This window comes from Panthera leo, chromosome A1 (assembly GCF_018350215.1).
Source record: "Panthera leo isolate Ple1 chromosome A1, P.leo_Ple1_pat1.1, whole genome shotgun sequence".
Taxonomy (NCBI): Eukaryota; Metazoa; Chordata; class Mammalia; order Carnivora; family Felidae; genus Panthera; species Panthera leo.
In genome coordinates, this window is record NC_056679.1 from 118,360,471 (window position 1) to 118,376,928 (window position 16,458).

The 16,458-nt window shown below is 48.7% G+C and overlaps 1 protein-coding gene across 1 annotated transcript in view; it reads right to left on the minus strand.

Annotated features, from left to right (window-relative positions):
• Window positions 1-16,249, minus strand: part of FGF1 (fibroblast growth factor 1) — a 91,825-nt gene extending 75,576 nt beyond the window's left edge. Inside the window, exons 1-2 of the mRNA XM_042938087.1 lie at window positions 16,100-16,249; window positions 15,715-15,869 (exon numbers count right to left, since the gene is read on the minus strand). The gene's annotated coding sequence lies outside the window, so the exon portion shown is untranslated. The remainder of the gene's footprint in view (window positions 1-15,714; window positions 15,870-16,099) is intronic.
• Window positions 16,250-16,458: the final 209 nt, after the last annotated feature.

Genomic DNA, 16,458 nt, shown 5'->3' on the forward strand with positions numbered 1-16,458 from the left:
ATGGGAACTTAGCAAAGGGATCATCAGATGATGACTCAGAGTGTGCAGGAAGGAGACAGGGATGGAGCACTGTTTACCGAAAGAGTGGATGTAACCAGGAGAATCCCATTGTGCAGAGCAGACATGAGCTAGCTACCTATGGTGTGTGCTACGTCTGAAATAAGAGTCGCCCATCAGTACGGAGCTAAGGGTGGGGCCCGCAGTGACAGTAGGGCTCTGCAGAGGGGCCAGAGTTGGGGGCAGATGCAGGAGAGGAGTGAGGTGGGATCTTCAAGGGAGAATAACCCGGAGCCTGAGGAGGGAAGTGAACAGAGGCAGGGGATGCCCCGCGGTCTCCAAGATCTGCAATGTAAGACCCTTCTCTCAGAGAAGCCACAGGAGGCAGGCCCAAAGGTACAGGATCACGGCATCCAAGGGGGAGGCTGGCACTGGTCCACACTGTGCACAACTACGGAGGTTAAGCAGATGGAAAATGGAAGACAGAGCTTCAGGACTGGTCTCCTGCCTCCAAGCTTTGTTGTTCCAATCTCTTTTTCTGCTGCCTCTGAAGCCTTTCTTCTAACAGAGGACCTGCGTGTGTCAGTGCTTCCGTTATCAGAAACCTTCCATTGCTTCCCATTGCCCAAAGTCCTTTGCAAAGCATTTCACTGACCCCAGATCTGGTCTGAAAAGCCCCACCTCCTACTTTATCCTTCCCCATCTCATCAGTCTGGGGCTCTCCCTCTCCTTGTTGCATACCAAGTATTCTCTGGCCTTCATGGTTAGTGTATGCTGTTCCCCAGCCTGGAATGCCCTTCCCTTCCAGTTGCTGCTAATTACAACTCTTCTTATCCTTCAATACCTCTATCAAATGTTACCTCTCCATTGCAGAGCATTCTGTGATACCTCCAGTGAATAAGGTCTTTCCTCCCTTCAAGGACCCATGCAGTGTTTTGCCTAGCAATCATTTCATTCTTTCTAAGTTTCCATGGAGTTGTTGGCTTGTCTCTCTCCTCCCCTAGCTTATGTATGAAAGCAAAGAACACATTGTATCTTTGAATCACCCACAGCATGAGCTCTTGTGTGCGAAGGCAGTCAACCAGTACCAGCCAAGCATCTGAAGAGAGAAATGCCTAAGAGCAGTAGATGCTGGCAGTTCCAGCCCTTCCAGTTATTTCTTCGGAAATTGTGGGGTGCCTCATAGTTATTTGTCTTTAGGGGTTTGCCCTGTAATTAATGCCTTGGCCCAGTGGTGGGTTGCCTTATAATCATACGTGTTCCCCATGATCTCTCGAGCCATTTTGATATTGAGGATACACTATTGCACATACACTAATATTTTCCAGAGCGTTTCCCATAGTTAGACAAAATGGAAAAACTTGGTCTGGCCATCAGAAATGCTTTATCATATGTGCTCTCCTTGACGGCAGGTTAGAGAAATCCCTACACAATCCCGTTGGGATCATAAATGTATCTCACGGGCCTTGAATTAGGAGGGTAAAGTTTCCCAACACTCAATTTACAGACTCAAAAAGCATCTGTTCACTCAATCTTCTACCCTCTTCTTTTGCCCCTCCAAATAGGCACTGACAGTATTTAGATGAAGTGAATATACTGATTTATTTCTCACCCACTTGCTGTCTGCAAGGAAAACGTGTATTCAGGTTCAGTGAGCACCTACTATGTGCCAACAGTGTGTCTGTGTTAACAGTGTACAATATACAACTCAGGTCAGTTCTTTCTGTGGTCTGTGTTTTAGGAGTTAGATAATTTCTGTTTTGTTATAGAACACTGCGAGCAGTTTAAGGTCGATGTAGACAGTTCTGCTTTTTTTTTTTTTTTTTTTTTTGCCTGCTTTGTTTTTATTTTAGGATAGACATTTATAAAACACAGCTGGCTAAATGCTAAATGCAGCTGTGAACAACGTAATTTAAATATATCTCTAATCCAACAAACCTGGCTTTTGGCAAGGAAGGGGGAAAAAAGTTAATTGCTTTTTAACACTTTAGTCTTACAAAGAGGAAAAGGGTAATATAGCCAGAGGGTATGTTCAGTGATTTTTTTTTTTTTTTTTTTAAGTTAAGTTCATGTTACTGGGATCCTGCAGTGTAGGTTGGGAGGGAGTCTTCCAAAGCACTGAACTTTGGAGAAAACTCTTCCTCTATCTGTATAATAATAGTAATCACCATTTTATGAGCATTCCTTCTAGGCTGGGCACATACTTAAGAGAGCTTTACCTGGTTTACTTCATTGTATCCTCCAGGGGATATGCCATTTACACACCAAGTAACTAAGGCTCAGAAAAATGGACTTACCCGGAGTCACATATCTGGTTAGGCGTAGGATTGGAACTTATGCCTGGCTGCGTAACGTCAGGGCCCACACTGTAGCCACAACTGGGATTTTTCTAAATCTACCTGCATTGAGACACAACTGCACCGGAAACATGCTTGAGAGGTGAGTAATGACAAGACTGGGAAAACGGAGGGTATGGTAACTGACATCGCCTTTGCTTGAATTCTGAAGGACAGTTGCAAGAAATATGCTAGTTGGCCTACCCCAAAAAACCCCAAGATAGGTATCTTTCTCTGTTTGTATTTCAATATATAATGCTCTTCTTTCTTTGATAAGTAATATAGGTATGTGTAAAGGTTTTTTGGAAGGAAGTTCAAGACAGCATTATTAATATGGGTACCACAAACTGAATATGCAATAATGTAGGGCTCATTAAATAAATTATAGGGGAATGCACTGCCACTGTTAAGAATTCTATTTTAAAAGAATATAAAATGCAACAGAGAATGCCCATGATATATTGCCAAGTGAAAAAGTAAGTTAAAAGCCTATAAGTTCTGTATGATCCCATTTTTGTTTTACACACATACTATCTATATGCATAGATAGGGACAGACAGAAACAGACATACATAAATACAGGAAAAGGACTAGAAGGACATCCATATTACCAATATTTTAACAATGATTTTCTCTGAATAATGGGTAAATTTTTTTTCCAGTATTTCTTACATTTCCTATAATGAAATATATTAATGATGTAAAAGTAATTTTTAAGTAACTTATTAACCCAATAATTTCAGTAAATAAATTATTTTTGAGTATTCACTGTGTACCAGGCACTATGTATTCCAAACATTAAAAAAGAATTATACGGATGTCTGGGTGGCTCAGTCAGTTAAGCGTTCCACTTCAGCTCAGGTCACGATCTCGCGATTTGTGGGTTTGAGCCCTGCCTTGGGCTCTGTGCTGACAGCTCAGAGCCTGGAGCCTGCTTCAGATTCTGTATCTCCCTCTCTCTCTGCCTCTCCCCTGCTCACGTTCTCTCTCTCTCTGTCTCCCTCTCTCTCAAAAATAAATAAACGTTAAAACAAATTTAAAAAGAAATAATAACAAAAAAGAAAATCTACTCATATCCCTGCTTCACTAACATTTTGGATGATCTCCTTCAGGTCTTTTTCAATGGAGTTTTTTATTGTGTTTTTTGTAAGTTTATTTATTTATTGACGGGGTGAGGTGGGGCGGGGGGGAAGAGATAATCACAAGCAGGATTTGCACTGTCAGGGCAGAGCCCTCACCAGAGGGCTCAGACTCACAAACTGTGAGATCATGACCTGAGCCAAAATCAAGAGTCAGGTGCTTAACCCACTGAGCCACCCGGGCACCCCTCAATGCAATTTAAAAAAAATTTTTTTTTAATATTTATTTATTATTAAGAGACAGAGAGATACAGAGCGTGAGCAGGGGAAGGGTAGAGAGAGTGGGAGACACAGAATCTGAAGCAGTCTCCAGGCTCTGAGCTGTCAGCACAGAGCCCAATGCAGGGTTTGAACTCACGAACTGCAAGATCATGACCTGAGCTGAAGTCGGTCGCTTAACCAACGGAGCCACCCAGGCGCCCCTCAATGCAATTTTTAAAACAGAGTAGTCACAAAGCAGACAGCTCCTGAACCCTGGTCATTAGGAGTTCATTCAGCCAATAGGAGTCAACCAGCCTGAGAGCCCTGACTTTGCCACTTGTACTCCGACATCACTTCCCCCTAAGCCTTATCTCCATTCTCAGCAAAAAGGATCAAGAGTGGTACCTACCTCATCAGTCTTTTGGAGGATTAAATGAGTTGCTACAAGTAAAGTGCCTTGAAGTACACACCAGATAATAACTACTGTTGTCACTCTCTGTTGAATGGCTCCATTGCCATTCTGTTTTGTTTCTCATCTACTTTCTTCCAAAGAGTAAAAATAGTTATGTTTCTCCTGGACAGAAGAGACCCCTATTGAAGTTATTCAGGCATATAAAGTCACCTTTGAATTTTGCATGTAGGTGAGATCACTCCGTCAAAGCCATTTGGCCTCCTATCCAAGGCAAAGCTGTAAAGGACAGAGAGAGCTGCCATGGTGTACAGGAGCATTTATACCTTTCAGAAAGTCGTGGGAGCCATGATTGAACAAAGATCTACTTAATTGGGTTTGGAAACCTAATACATATGACTAGTGACAGACAATAGGATATTTAAACTCTACTGCTTATGTTGACTGCCTCTTGCCTTTGGGGCCTAGTGTTCTGTTGTGTCTTATGAGTGTGGGATACTGTCTTATGACTCTTCGTAAGGAAACTGTCCAGTGGCAGGCTCTTCCAAGAAGTTTCTAGCTGTGGTACTGCCTTGCTCCAGACTAGCCACCATCATCTGCTTCCTGCATGATTCTGAGGCCTCCTACCTCACGCCCTGCTGTTTATCCTGCCCCTCTTAAGATCTGCTCTCCACCCAGGACCCAATAAGAGTCTTAAAAGTCAATCATTGCATGTCACCCCCTAATTCTAATCCCCAGTGACTTTCCACTGCCCTCAGAAAAAAAGCCCCAACTTTCTGCATGATTCCACATGTCTGCATAATCTGTTCTTTGCGTACTTCTCCACTTTGACCATTTCCCCCTGTCCATGATGCTTGAAGTATCCTGGCCTTCTGCTGGATTCTAGAACACACCAAGCACTTGTTCACCTCAGGGCCTTAACCCATTGTCTTCCTTCCACAAAGAATATTCTTCACTTTACTCTTTGCACGCATGGCGCCCCTCATTCTTTTGGTCTTCTCTTCTGCATCACCACCTTAGAGAGGCTTTCCCTGTCTACCTAATTTGTAACAGCTTCTCTTGTTCCGGTGCCTTGTATGTCCCTTTTATAGAGTAGATCTTAACAAATTTCTACTTATTTCGTTTGTTTATTTGTTGGCTTATTTGGTGTGTGTTTACATAGTCCATCTGTCTATCCCCGGTCTTCCCTACCCTGTTAGAATGTAAGCGCCCCAAGGGCAGAACCGGATCTTTCGCTTTGTTGTTGTGTTCTCTGGCAGAGCCCCTCATGGAGAAGGTGCCCAATGAAGATGAAAGGAACAGAGGGAGAGAGGGAGGAAGGAAGTCTCCGAAAAGGGGGCCGCTTTTCCAGGCAGCCCAGTTTCCCGTGAATGTGGGCAGTGTGTCCTGTTCAGCCCTAGCATTACTGTGCAAGTTTAAAAATAAAACCCCTGGGTGGAGTGAGAAGCCTTTAAAGAGGATGGGGGAGAGATAATGAGAAACATGAGTAGCCAACGCAGGCCCAGCAGGATGTGGGACTGGCCAGGAAGAGAAAGGGACCTTGACTCCGGGGAAACACTGACTTTGGGGCTGTAATAGTCTGGCGAATGTAGGACTCCTAATTAGTCACCAGAGGTCTTTCTCTTGATCTCCAGTATAAAAAAACTTTAAAGTGGCCAACTCAGGATATGCTTCCATCCTACAACAAGACATGTTGAGAGATTTTCGACAAGACGTTCTTTACAATTGCTAAAACGGGGGCCTCCACACCCCGCATCTGACTGCCTCTCCAGTAGAAGAAGGAAAGGCCAGGAGGTAACAGAGGCGATGAAGCCAGCTTTGGCTCACCCTCCCCCTGACCTTCCCCAGGGCCCATCCCAGCGTGGGATCTGAACCTCCCACCATAATAGGCTCCCGCCAGACATCCTAAGGTGTATCCGCCCTCCAAAGTCTTAGCTCAGTTTTGGGGCAGCGTAAGGCGGGGAGGGTCAGGTCAATGGGTCACTAGAGACAACTCGGACATCGCCTTGGAAACGCTCTCCCCCCATGTGCACTGCCTACAGTTGGATCCACCCTGAACCAGCTGTGTGTTAAATCCTCGGGCCTTAGTGGGAGGTGGGGAGGCATCTGGGGAAGGTCAGAGTGGGTCAGGAAGGGGTCCACCTCTTTTAAGGAAGACCATCAATCTTCAGGCCTTCGTGAGAAGTCTGACGACCCAGGGGAACAGCAGGCTAAAAATCCATAATCTCGGCCTGGTCCCTGTGGTGCAAGGATGGGCCGAGCTGAGTGTGGGGGCTGCCAACATCCCCTCCTTCAGACTGTGGCCTGGACCCCTTCCCATAATCCATCTCTCTATGCTGCTCCAGCAGCCAAGTGATGCGCTCATGGTCACCTGGTGCAAGCAAATATTTGCAAGCCTTTACAACATTGATCACCACTGGGTTTTTTCCATATCCACAGCTATGTGATGGTCAAGAGGGCCACAGAGGAATGGGTATGGAGAGAGACAGCTGGAGCTTTGCACACCATGCATAACCTCCAAGCCACTCTCCAGAGGCAGCTCTTGTAGAGAAGGAACCCAAAGTCTAAAAAGGACCAGTTCTGTACCCAAGGTCACTCCGGAGGGAGGGGCGGAGTACTGGACAGCCCGAATGCAAGATCCAGTGCAGGCCACCCTCCTGCAGACTGTCCCTTTCATCCCTGTAGTTGATTTTCAAATGATTTAAGCTCAAAGCCCCAGGCCAGGGCCCTTGAGCAGAATTTCTGAGTAGTCTGTGCCCTGAGAAACCCCGTGCCTGTCTGTGCGTGGGAATCCCAAAGCCCTTTTGTGGATTGAGCAGAAGGAGCCTGCTGGGGTTGACTCCTTCTTTAATTGTTTGTTGGAAACGCCCTCAGCCTAAAACTGCTGAACAAATGGCCTGTGTCTGTTCCATGCTTCAGCTCTGTAAGGGGTCTGTTGCTTTCTCGGCTAGTTCTAGTTTCCTGACCTGAGGCTTTTAAGTGCTGAGAAAGCACAGGGTGATAATTGCCCCTTGCAACAAAAAAAGCTGATGGAGGAACAGCAGGACAGCAGGTGACCACCTTCATGCCCCAGGACCATTTTTTAACATCAAATACATTCTTATGAAGGCTTCCAAAAAAGCATTAGCCAGACTGCAAACCTGTTGGTAGCAATAATTAATATTTTATTGGGCAAATACTGTGCTGTGTGTTGCATACTGAAACATTTTTGGGGCTTTACATGTACTGTCTCACTGAAGTCTTAGGGCAGCCCTATGAGAGAGCAGCCCCTAGTGCTGATAATGGAACCCAGTATGGACTTCTCCTGGCCACAACCTGAGGAAATAGGTGCCCCTATTCTCTCTATTTTACAATAAACTGGCCAGGGCCACGTAGCTATTGAGGGTCAGAGCCAAAATTCATACCCGGTCTTGCGCCAGAGTCCATGCTGTTGGCCATTTTGCTACCCTACCAATATGCACCACAGACTGTCACCCTGAAATAATGAAATAATGAGAAGAGTCTTGGGCTTCCATGTTAGCTCTCTTTCCAAGGAGGTTAGGACTCTGCTTCCAGAGCCCTCAGCGAAGACATCCAGGACCAGCCAGGGAAAATGGCAGCAAGGTTTTTTGGCCAACTGAGTGGAGATTTTGCCTTTGCTCCTGCAACTTAAACACCTTATCACCAAAGGCCAAGAAGCCTGGGCCGACTCAGCCCGTGACTCTGAACCAGGGGAATGTTCTCTGGGCTGCAGACTTGCTCTGTGTGGGCTCCAGGGAATGACTGGAGCCTTCATCTCCGCTCTCCCACAGTTGCCATTTCTAAACTCTGACAGAGATTCTGAGGAAGTAAAGAAGAGTCTTGTTTTCTAGAGGCTCTTTATGTCCCCAGAGGTATTGGTGCAGCACTTTGCACACATTGATTAATCAACGCAGGCTGCTTGTGTTCCCATCAGACCAATGGCAAAGGCAGAGATGCTCTGGTCCATCTGCCCCCATGGGTGCGAGGGCCGGAACACGCCAGATCGATGTCTCCCTTCTAGGTGCCTGACATCACTTGTTTCCCTTTGATGCCCATCAGCCAAAAGAAGTTATTCATCTCTAAGCATGAATAATAACCACTAAGCTGGATTTTTCCAGGCAACCAAAGTGAGTTCTCTGAAGAGCTGAGAGTAGGCTGGCTAAGCCAGAGTAGGTGGCATATGGCCTGGGGTCCATGAGGGGTGTGGTCCCCTAAGTCAGGGTCACAGGCCCTAGACACAAACTTGTCAGCTTTGCTTTCACATGTGGTGCACCCTTTTCTAGAACTGTGAGGAGCAGCAGAGAGCGGGAGATCCCACTTCTGTCCTGGGCCTTGGATTTCTCAATCCAAGATTCTGTGAGTCACTCATTCATTCATTGGGCCAATATTTACTGAGCACCTCTGTGGCTAGGCTCTGTCCCAGGGATACAGCACGAAACAAGATGGATGAGATCCTGCCCTTGTGAGGCTCACGTTCCAGACAATAGCAAGTGTTAAAAAAGTTGACAAGATAAATACAGACTGGGGCAAGTCCCATGATAGAGACGGGAAAGGAAGCCTCTTTGGGGGAGTTGCTGAGACAGGTGAGGCCCAAGGATGAAAAGATCTGCTATGTGAAGAACAGGGTTGGGGCACCTGGTGGCTCAGTCGGGTAAGCATCCGACTTCGGCTCAAGTCATGATATTGCGGTTCACGGGTTTGAGCCCTGGGTTGGGCTCTGGGATGACAGTGCCGAGCCTGCTTGGGATTCTCTCCCTCCCTCTGTCTCTGCCTCTCCCCTGCTCATGCTCACTCACTCTCTCTCTCTCTCTCTCTCTCAAAATAAATAAATAAGTAAACATTGAAAAAAAAAAAAAAAGAACAAGGTAGAGCATTCCAGGCGGATGGAACAGAAGTCACAATGTCCAAGAGGCTGGTAAGGACATGGAACCTCAGAGGAACAGAAAAGAGGCCAGTGGGGCTCGAGTGGGTGGGAGAGGTAAGAGGAGCAGAGTCAGGGGATCCTGCTCCCCAAGAGGCCTTGGGCTGCTTACTCACCTTCCTGAAAATCCCCTCTCTTTTCCAAAGTGTGCCCCGCTTGCCCCCACAACTCATCCTTGCTTAGCCAGATCCAGCCCCTCTCCAGGAAGAAAAAGGAAGAGAGTTCTTTTTGTGGCAGGCGGGGCTTCTGGCAAAGGCGTTGCGTTCACTTTTACATGGGGGCTCCTGAGTGCATTACGCCAACGATACCTGGTACTGACGAGAAGTTTCCCAGCGATGGAGATGGCGTGCGTGTGGTAGTGGGGCTCTCAGGCACCACCCAAGTGGGAACTTGCCGGCTGCGGGCCCATCTTGCCACTGCTCCCGTGAGCTCACCAGTGAGGCAGCGTTTGGCATCAGGTCCTTTGCACTGCTCCTTTCAGGTGCTTCTCTGCTCACTTTCACCCCTAGTGCCCTCAGCGGTCTCTTTGGGCTCCCTTCCCTTACCTCTTTCCCCTTCATAACCGGAATCTCTGCCATTCTCCAGAGCCCCCACTGAATAATTTGCCTCTGGAATGCATGCCTGCTCCTGCACCTTCAGACAAAGTACAGCAAGCAGATGGGTTATATTCCGAGGCCCCCCTGTGTCCTCCAAGTGTTGCCAAATGGGGGGCTGCCCGGCCAACCTGTCCGAGCTGCCAAGCTGGCTCATTAACCGTTGACAGGACAGAACTGTCCCCGTTTGACCCTTCCCAATGGAGCCTTGACAAACACCTAGAATGTGCTCTGTTGAGGGTCGACAATGGCTAGAACTTCATTCCCTAGAGGCGAAGCAGCCAACCCCAAGTTTGTGAACTCAAAAAGTCTGATGTCTTGCTTTTGGAAAGACCCACTGCTAAAGCATGCCTTTGACGTCTCTATCCCAGGATTCCCTTTGTTGAAAGGAGTTTGCCGTATCCAGGATTCCTTCCTTCTCTGGCCTTCTGTGGTTCTCACTTGAAGGACCCAAACTGTCAACCCAGCTGCCATGGTCTGGCCCCCTCCTGGGCCTTGCTCTCTGACCCGTCCCCCTTCTTCCCTACATTCATTCTTCCCTTCCTTCTTCCAGCCATACCGGCCTTTCCTCCACCCCTTGGCAATGCCGCACTTCCTCACACTGTGTGACCTTTGCAGTATTTTCCCTCCGTCTGAAACACTCATCCCTCACCCAGTGGACGCTTGCCCACCCCCTACATCTCAACCCAAGCATCACGAACTCACCAAAACCTTTCCAGACCCCGTGACTGGGTCCGGTACTGCATATGCTTTCCTGAGACACGCAGGAGAATTACTGTGTGATTGAGTCCGTGTCCCTCTCTAGCCTCTAGCTTTCAGGAAGGCGGGAACTGTCCGTTCCAGGCTGTATCACAGCCCCAGTGTCTAGCATGCTCCCTGGCACACTGGCAGTAGCTCACAAATGAGGTGAATGAACCTGAGGTGAAGGCACTAGTGACCCTCAAGTAACCCCCCTCCCAGTCCCCATTCTTTGTCCTCTTTATCTGGCTGCCTCTTTATTTCTTTACTTTCCCTTCCCTCCTCTCTCCTCCCCTCGTCATCCTTGCTGCTCATTCCTTCTTCCTTCCTGGGACTTAGACTATCTGTGAGTCCCATGAACACTGTTTAAAGTCAACAGAAGTTGACTCCTGAGTTAAAGAGACGAGAAAGTTGTCATAACTTGGTAGGATGTGTTGGCCTCAAACTAGATCACTCCAAACTCAGGACCTGGGGGTGAACCTAGGCTCCCACCATAGTAGTTTTCCAGGGCTCCCCCAACAGGTACCACAGACTGGCGGCTTAAACAACAGAAGTGTATTGGCTCACAGTTCTGGAGGCCAGAAGTCCAAGGTCAGGGTATCAGCAGGGCTGGTTCCTTCCGAGGGCTGGGAGGAGAAGCATTGTTCCAGGCCTCTCTCCACGACTTGTGGATGGCCTTCTTTTCCCTGTGTCTTCATGCCATCTTCCCTCTAGGTATGTCTTTCTGTCCCAATTTCCCCATTTTATAAGGATGCCAGTCATGCTGGCATTAGGGCCCACCCTAATGACATCATTTAAACTTGATATCCTCTGTAAAGGCGTCTCCAAATAAGGTCACATTCTGATACTCTGCAGGTTAGGACTTCAACATGTGAATTTAAGGAGAGGACGTAGTTCAGCTCCTAACACCTGCCTTCCACCTGCCCATTGCCTCAGCCCTTTCTGATTGATTGAATGAGAAAAAAGTAGGGGAGCACAGGTCCACATCATCTTCTGAGAAAGTTAGGGCCTGGGAATGGAAGCGGACCAGAGAGGAACGTGAACCAGAGAAAGGCACCCAAGAGCGAGAAGGGAAGGCTGAAGTGACCAACAGGTAAAACTCCACTGATAGGAGGTTCCATGATGGTGCTCTGGTAATCTGCTTGTCCAGAGTTCATACCCCAGATCGGCCACTTCCTAGCAGCGAGGGCTTTCCCCTCACTTGTAAAAGGTGGATAATAATTGCACCTAACTTATGGGGTGGTTGTGAGGGTTGAGTGAGGGAATAGCATGAAGGGGTTGGCCCTGTGCCTGGCACATAACAACTCGGCGTGCAGTGTGGACACTGTCGTGGATGTTGCAACACGTGGAGGGCTAGTCCGAGGAAGATGGTAATTCAGGAAGGAGGAGATGACAAGGAAGAGGCCAATTGTCCCTGACTCAGACCAAATGACTCTGTGTTCTCGTTCACAGCAATGAAGGGAAAAGAACCAGAGCAATGGTCAGACTTGGGTTTCCTCAACTGTCCCCTGTGGACCAAAGATGGAATCACCTGGGTCCTACCCAGGAAATGCAAAATCGTGGGTCCCTCCGGAACCTGGCTAAGTCGGGACTTCGATGGGCCGGACCTGGGTACCTGATTTTTTTAAACAAGCTCCCCTGTGATTATTATGCACATTTGTTTGCAAGCTACAGGTCCTGGAGAGACAGAGGGGAGTCTTGTCTGAGGTCCCCCCCCCCACACCTGTACAGCTCTGGTGCAAAAGGGCTTGCTCCTCACGCCTATCCCCACCACTAGCATTCCTTGGACAAAGTCAGAGGTCATGAGCAGTTATGCAGAAAACAAATCTCTGTCGCATTTTAAACGTTCTCCTTAGAGGGGTTGCACCAGCAGATCGAGTCTTTTACAGACACCAAGTTCTGGATGGCCCATCCCTTCTCTCTCTACGACTGGAGTCACCCAGTCTTGACGTCGAGCTGAGCTCAAGCTGACCTCTGACCTCAGGCCTGCAGAGTTGAAGCGGGGTGCTGGCCCAGCAGGCTTGTGCCTCTGCCTCTGTGTCTGTTGTCAGGCACCATTTCCTCTCTTCTTGGGCATCATCCGCTGACTGGTTCAGGAAAACCTGAGGCCCCTCTTGTTCCCCCGTGACTGCATTCATGTCTTGTTCCTGAAGACCTGGTCTCAAAAGCCGTAGGTCCTCAAAGTGGAGAGTCTGACTGTGGGCCAAGCTGGGGTCTGCCTTTCTTTTTTTCTTTTTTTCAATTTTTTAAAAAACGTTTATTTATTTTTGAGAGAGAGAGATAGAGTGTGAATGGGGGCGGAGCAGACACACACACACACACACACACACACACACACACACAATCCGAAGCAGGCTCCAGGCTCTGAGCTGTTGGCACAGTCTGATGTTGGGCTCGAACCCACAAACCATGAGATCACGGATCATGGCATGAGCTGAAATCAGATGCTTAACCGACTGAGCCACCCAGGCACCCCCTGGGGTCTGCCTTTCTTAGGAGAGTTTCCAAATCCTGGCCTACTTTCCTAGGTCTTCAAATATCACCTGTCGTGAATTCCTGTCACCAAATTCCACGTCTCTTAGGACCCCTCCAGTGATCCGATAAAACATACATGGCAAATCAGGTGGGAGCACAGCCTGGGTATGACATGTGGCTCTGTCACTTGGTGACTGCGTGAACTTCGGCAAATGGCCCAGCCCAGCAAGCCTCAATTCCTACTTCCCAGGATTGTTATGAGAATTCAGCAAGATCAGATACATAAAGCCAAGTCGGGTACCCGGCACATAGTAAGGGCACAGGAAACATAAAGTGTCATTTTGGACTTTGGAACAAAAGGACTTGTGTACAGCATGTTCAGAACTCACCTTTCACTAATAGCAAATACATAGTAGTTACTATAAGCCAGGCACTAAGAGCATGACTCATTTGAGCCTTTCAGCAACAAGGTTGGTACTTTCTTACCCCATTTTACAGATGCGGAAACTGAGGCACAAAGCCACAGGATTAATAAATGGCACAGTCTGAATCTGAACCCCAGGGAGCCCCGCTGCAGAATCTATTAGGCTGCCTCTCTTAATTCGGAATATTTAGGAATCAAACACTTCATATTCCCTTCCTTCCTCTTCTCTCTCTGTAGACCACTGGCCTGGATGCTTGCCCTTGTTCCCATACCTTGGACCCTGCCTCCCAGCTGAGTTGGACACCCTGTCAGTCCACACTCACTGTTACCTGCCCCCGCCCCCCCAGGTAGGTGCCCTCCCTTTTCTGTGGCTGAGTGGGCTCAATCCAGTTGTACCTTGAGATGGGACCCCTTGTCAGTACTCCATGAGCATGTGTTGATTAGTGAAAAACAGGGGGGAAAAAATCTTCATTCACCTATAATTCGTTTCACGTGTAGGCATTAGATTCACCTAAAACCGGGTATGCCTGCGGCACCCGTGACAGATTGCTTTTCCAGCAGCTTAACTCAAGGAGCATTGCATTGGCCAAGCAACACCCTTTGATAAGGTGGATGGGGAATGCCTTACACTCTGTACCGTCCCTCACTCCTAGAGGGTGGCCCAGCAGGCCTGGCAGCTCTGTGATCCTCCACGGTTTACTAGCATCCACAGAACGCATGTGAGCCAGGCGAGCGAGCACACTCTCCATCCTGGGTCAGGCATCCCTTCACTTAGTGTAGGTGGAGCCTAAGATGCCGTCCACCCTCACCACTGAAAGCATCATCATCGTGGTTGATGCTACTGGCCTATGACGTCAAACCACTTAACCAACCCCATAGCGCTTCCTTAAATCCTTTTCGGAACCAGGCAAGCCGTATCTATATGTATGCACAGCAGATCTGGGAGAGAGTTTACAAGAAAGTCTGTTTTTCTCCCTTCATTATTTGTGTATCAGTTTGGCCTTTGTTTAAGTATTTCATCTGCAAAGCCATTTACTCATACTAGCAAAGGCAGGGTCAACAGAAGAAAGCCTCCAGTGCTCACCAGCTGCCCTCAGCAGCACCTTTGATGATCTTGCCTTCAGATATACAATCTGAAAAGGGGAATTTCCTCAGAAGCCCTCAATGACCAACACAAAGAAAACAAAGGAAAAGGGAATTTGTGACTGTGAATCACAGTCTCCACCAAAATCCACACTCATTCACCCAGACAGTCCCAGTAAACAGCTGGCCAGCCCTTCACTGGACACCACTTTGCAAAGCCGGGCTTATTTCTTTTCAACCCTTTGCCACCATCAGGGCTGGCTGAGCCTCACACAAAGCCCCGGTCGTCCTGTGGCGGATGCTTGCCTCTCCCACCGCTGTTTGCAGAACTACATCATAAACAATCACATCTCTGTAGGGAATGAAAGGGAAAGTGCCAAAGCAGAAAAAGAATGCAGAAGAGTGTGTGGGGAGGTTGGGGGGGGGGGGGGCGGCACAGTGGTTAAAGCAGCTAGAGAAAGCACTGAATGTTTACATTCTGCTGAGTCACGCAGGGAGCTCTTAGACCCCAGTGCCCAGATAAGGTGAGTTCCTCTTGGGTCTCTGAAAAATGGGCACTTGATGCCTAAATTCTCCCCCAGACCTGGAGGTCTGAATTTTTCAACTGTTCTTTAGAAGTCTTGCACACTTTGGGCATGTAATAGTGACGTGGATGTGGCTAGCCATTCCCGCACCTTCTCCTCCAGTGCCAGTCTGCAGGGGCACTGAGATGAGCGTGTGATATTCAAAGATCAGAAGGAAGGTAAGGAATAGTCCAGGTGAGCCACGGGGCCATCCGAATAGCCGCCTATCCTATCACATTCAGCTAATCCTGTATTTCAGCCTGACTTTTGTATCAAAATTAGGATAAAGTTTGAGGTGCTCAGTGAACAGCCTTCCCGAGGCAGCTGAATGTCCAGGTTCCCCAAGAGGGTGAGTGTGACACAGCAGGCTCACGCCCTCCAGACTTAACTAAAGCTACCGATTTTGGCTTCTGTGGAAACGAAGGGGCTGTATCCAGCGCTTCAGTAAATGAGGACATTCTGCCCCCTCCAGTTCTCGTCGGCCCGGCAGTGGAGGAATAAAGGTGCTGGGGCAGCATGGTGCAGGATCGTTTTTACAGTCTCTGAAGTCTAGGTGCTATTTTTACATGCCTGTGCCACGGGCGATGCCTCTCCCCAGAGCGGCCGGCACCACGGATTAAACCCAGCCAGAGGCGAGCTTCTGGGGATCCACTTGCCGGGGAACTGGTTCCAGTGGTATCTGCTTAAAACATCCCACTGCCTTCAGTCTTCCCGTTTTTTTCCCCCCCTCTCCATGTAATATTATCCTTGCACTTGGACACACACACATACGCACGCCCTCAGCTCTGCACACAACCTGCTCTTTCCTCCCCGAAACGGAGACTCAGATTCTTACCTCAAAACCTTTGTAGGCTGAGGACTGTGCCTCTTCGTCCAAGGGCAACACGGAAATCCACTGGGTGTCGTCTGCTCCGTGTCACTGTCACTGTGCTGCGGCTGCTTTCCCAGCAGCCCCACGCCGGCTCTCTGAACTTCTCGGTTACTGCAGCTCTGTGTGGGGAGAGGGGACGGGCCGTGGCATGCACATCAGGTTGCTGGTCTGCCTCCAGACACCATGCCACAGAGCCGGCTACCAGTCCCGCAGGGTCGTGTGGGAAGCAGGGAGGCAGGCTGGGGAGCTGAGAATGCCAGCCTCTGGGTCTCTCTCTGACCTTGTTTATCAGCAGAGGGGACCTGCCTGTAGACTACAGCCCGCACTGACCCCACCCACAGGGACATACACAGAGCTCTAAGTGCCCCCAACTCTGGACAGCCAGCAGCAGGCAGAGCTATTGGCCAGCAGGGAAGGGAGGCAGAGACGACAGACGGCAGCTATCCTGGGTGTTATTTTAACGTGGTTTGTCTTGGGGCAAATGGCTGAGCCGAATGGACTACTGGCCTGTCTGAGCAGAATCCTGTTTATTTGGAAGCCTCAGTCACCAGGGAAACAGCAGGTCGTGGCTCAGAGACGCTCCTCTGGAATCAGAAGGCTGCCGGATGAAAGAGTCCTTTTCTGTTCTGTCATCTGGCATCCCTGCGCAGGGTGTAGGTGTCTGCGTGTGGCAGAGTGTGTGTGTGTCTGTTTGTGCCATTCCTAGGG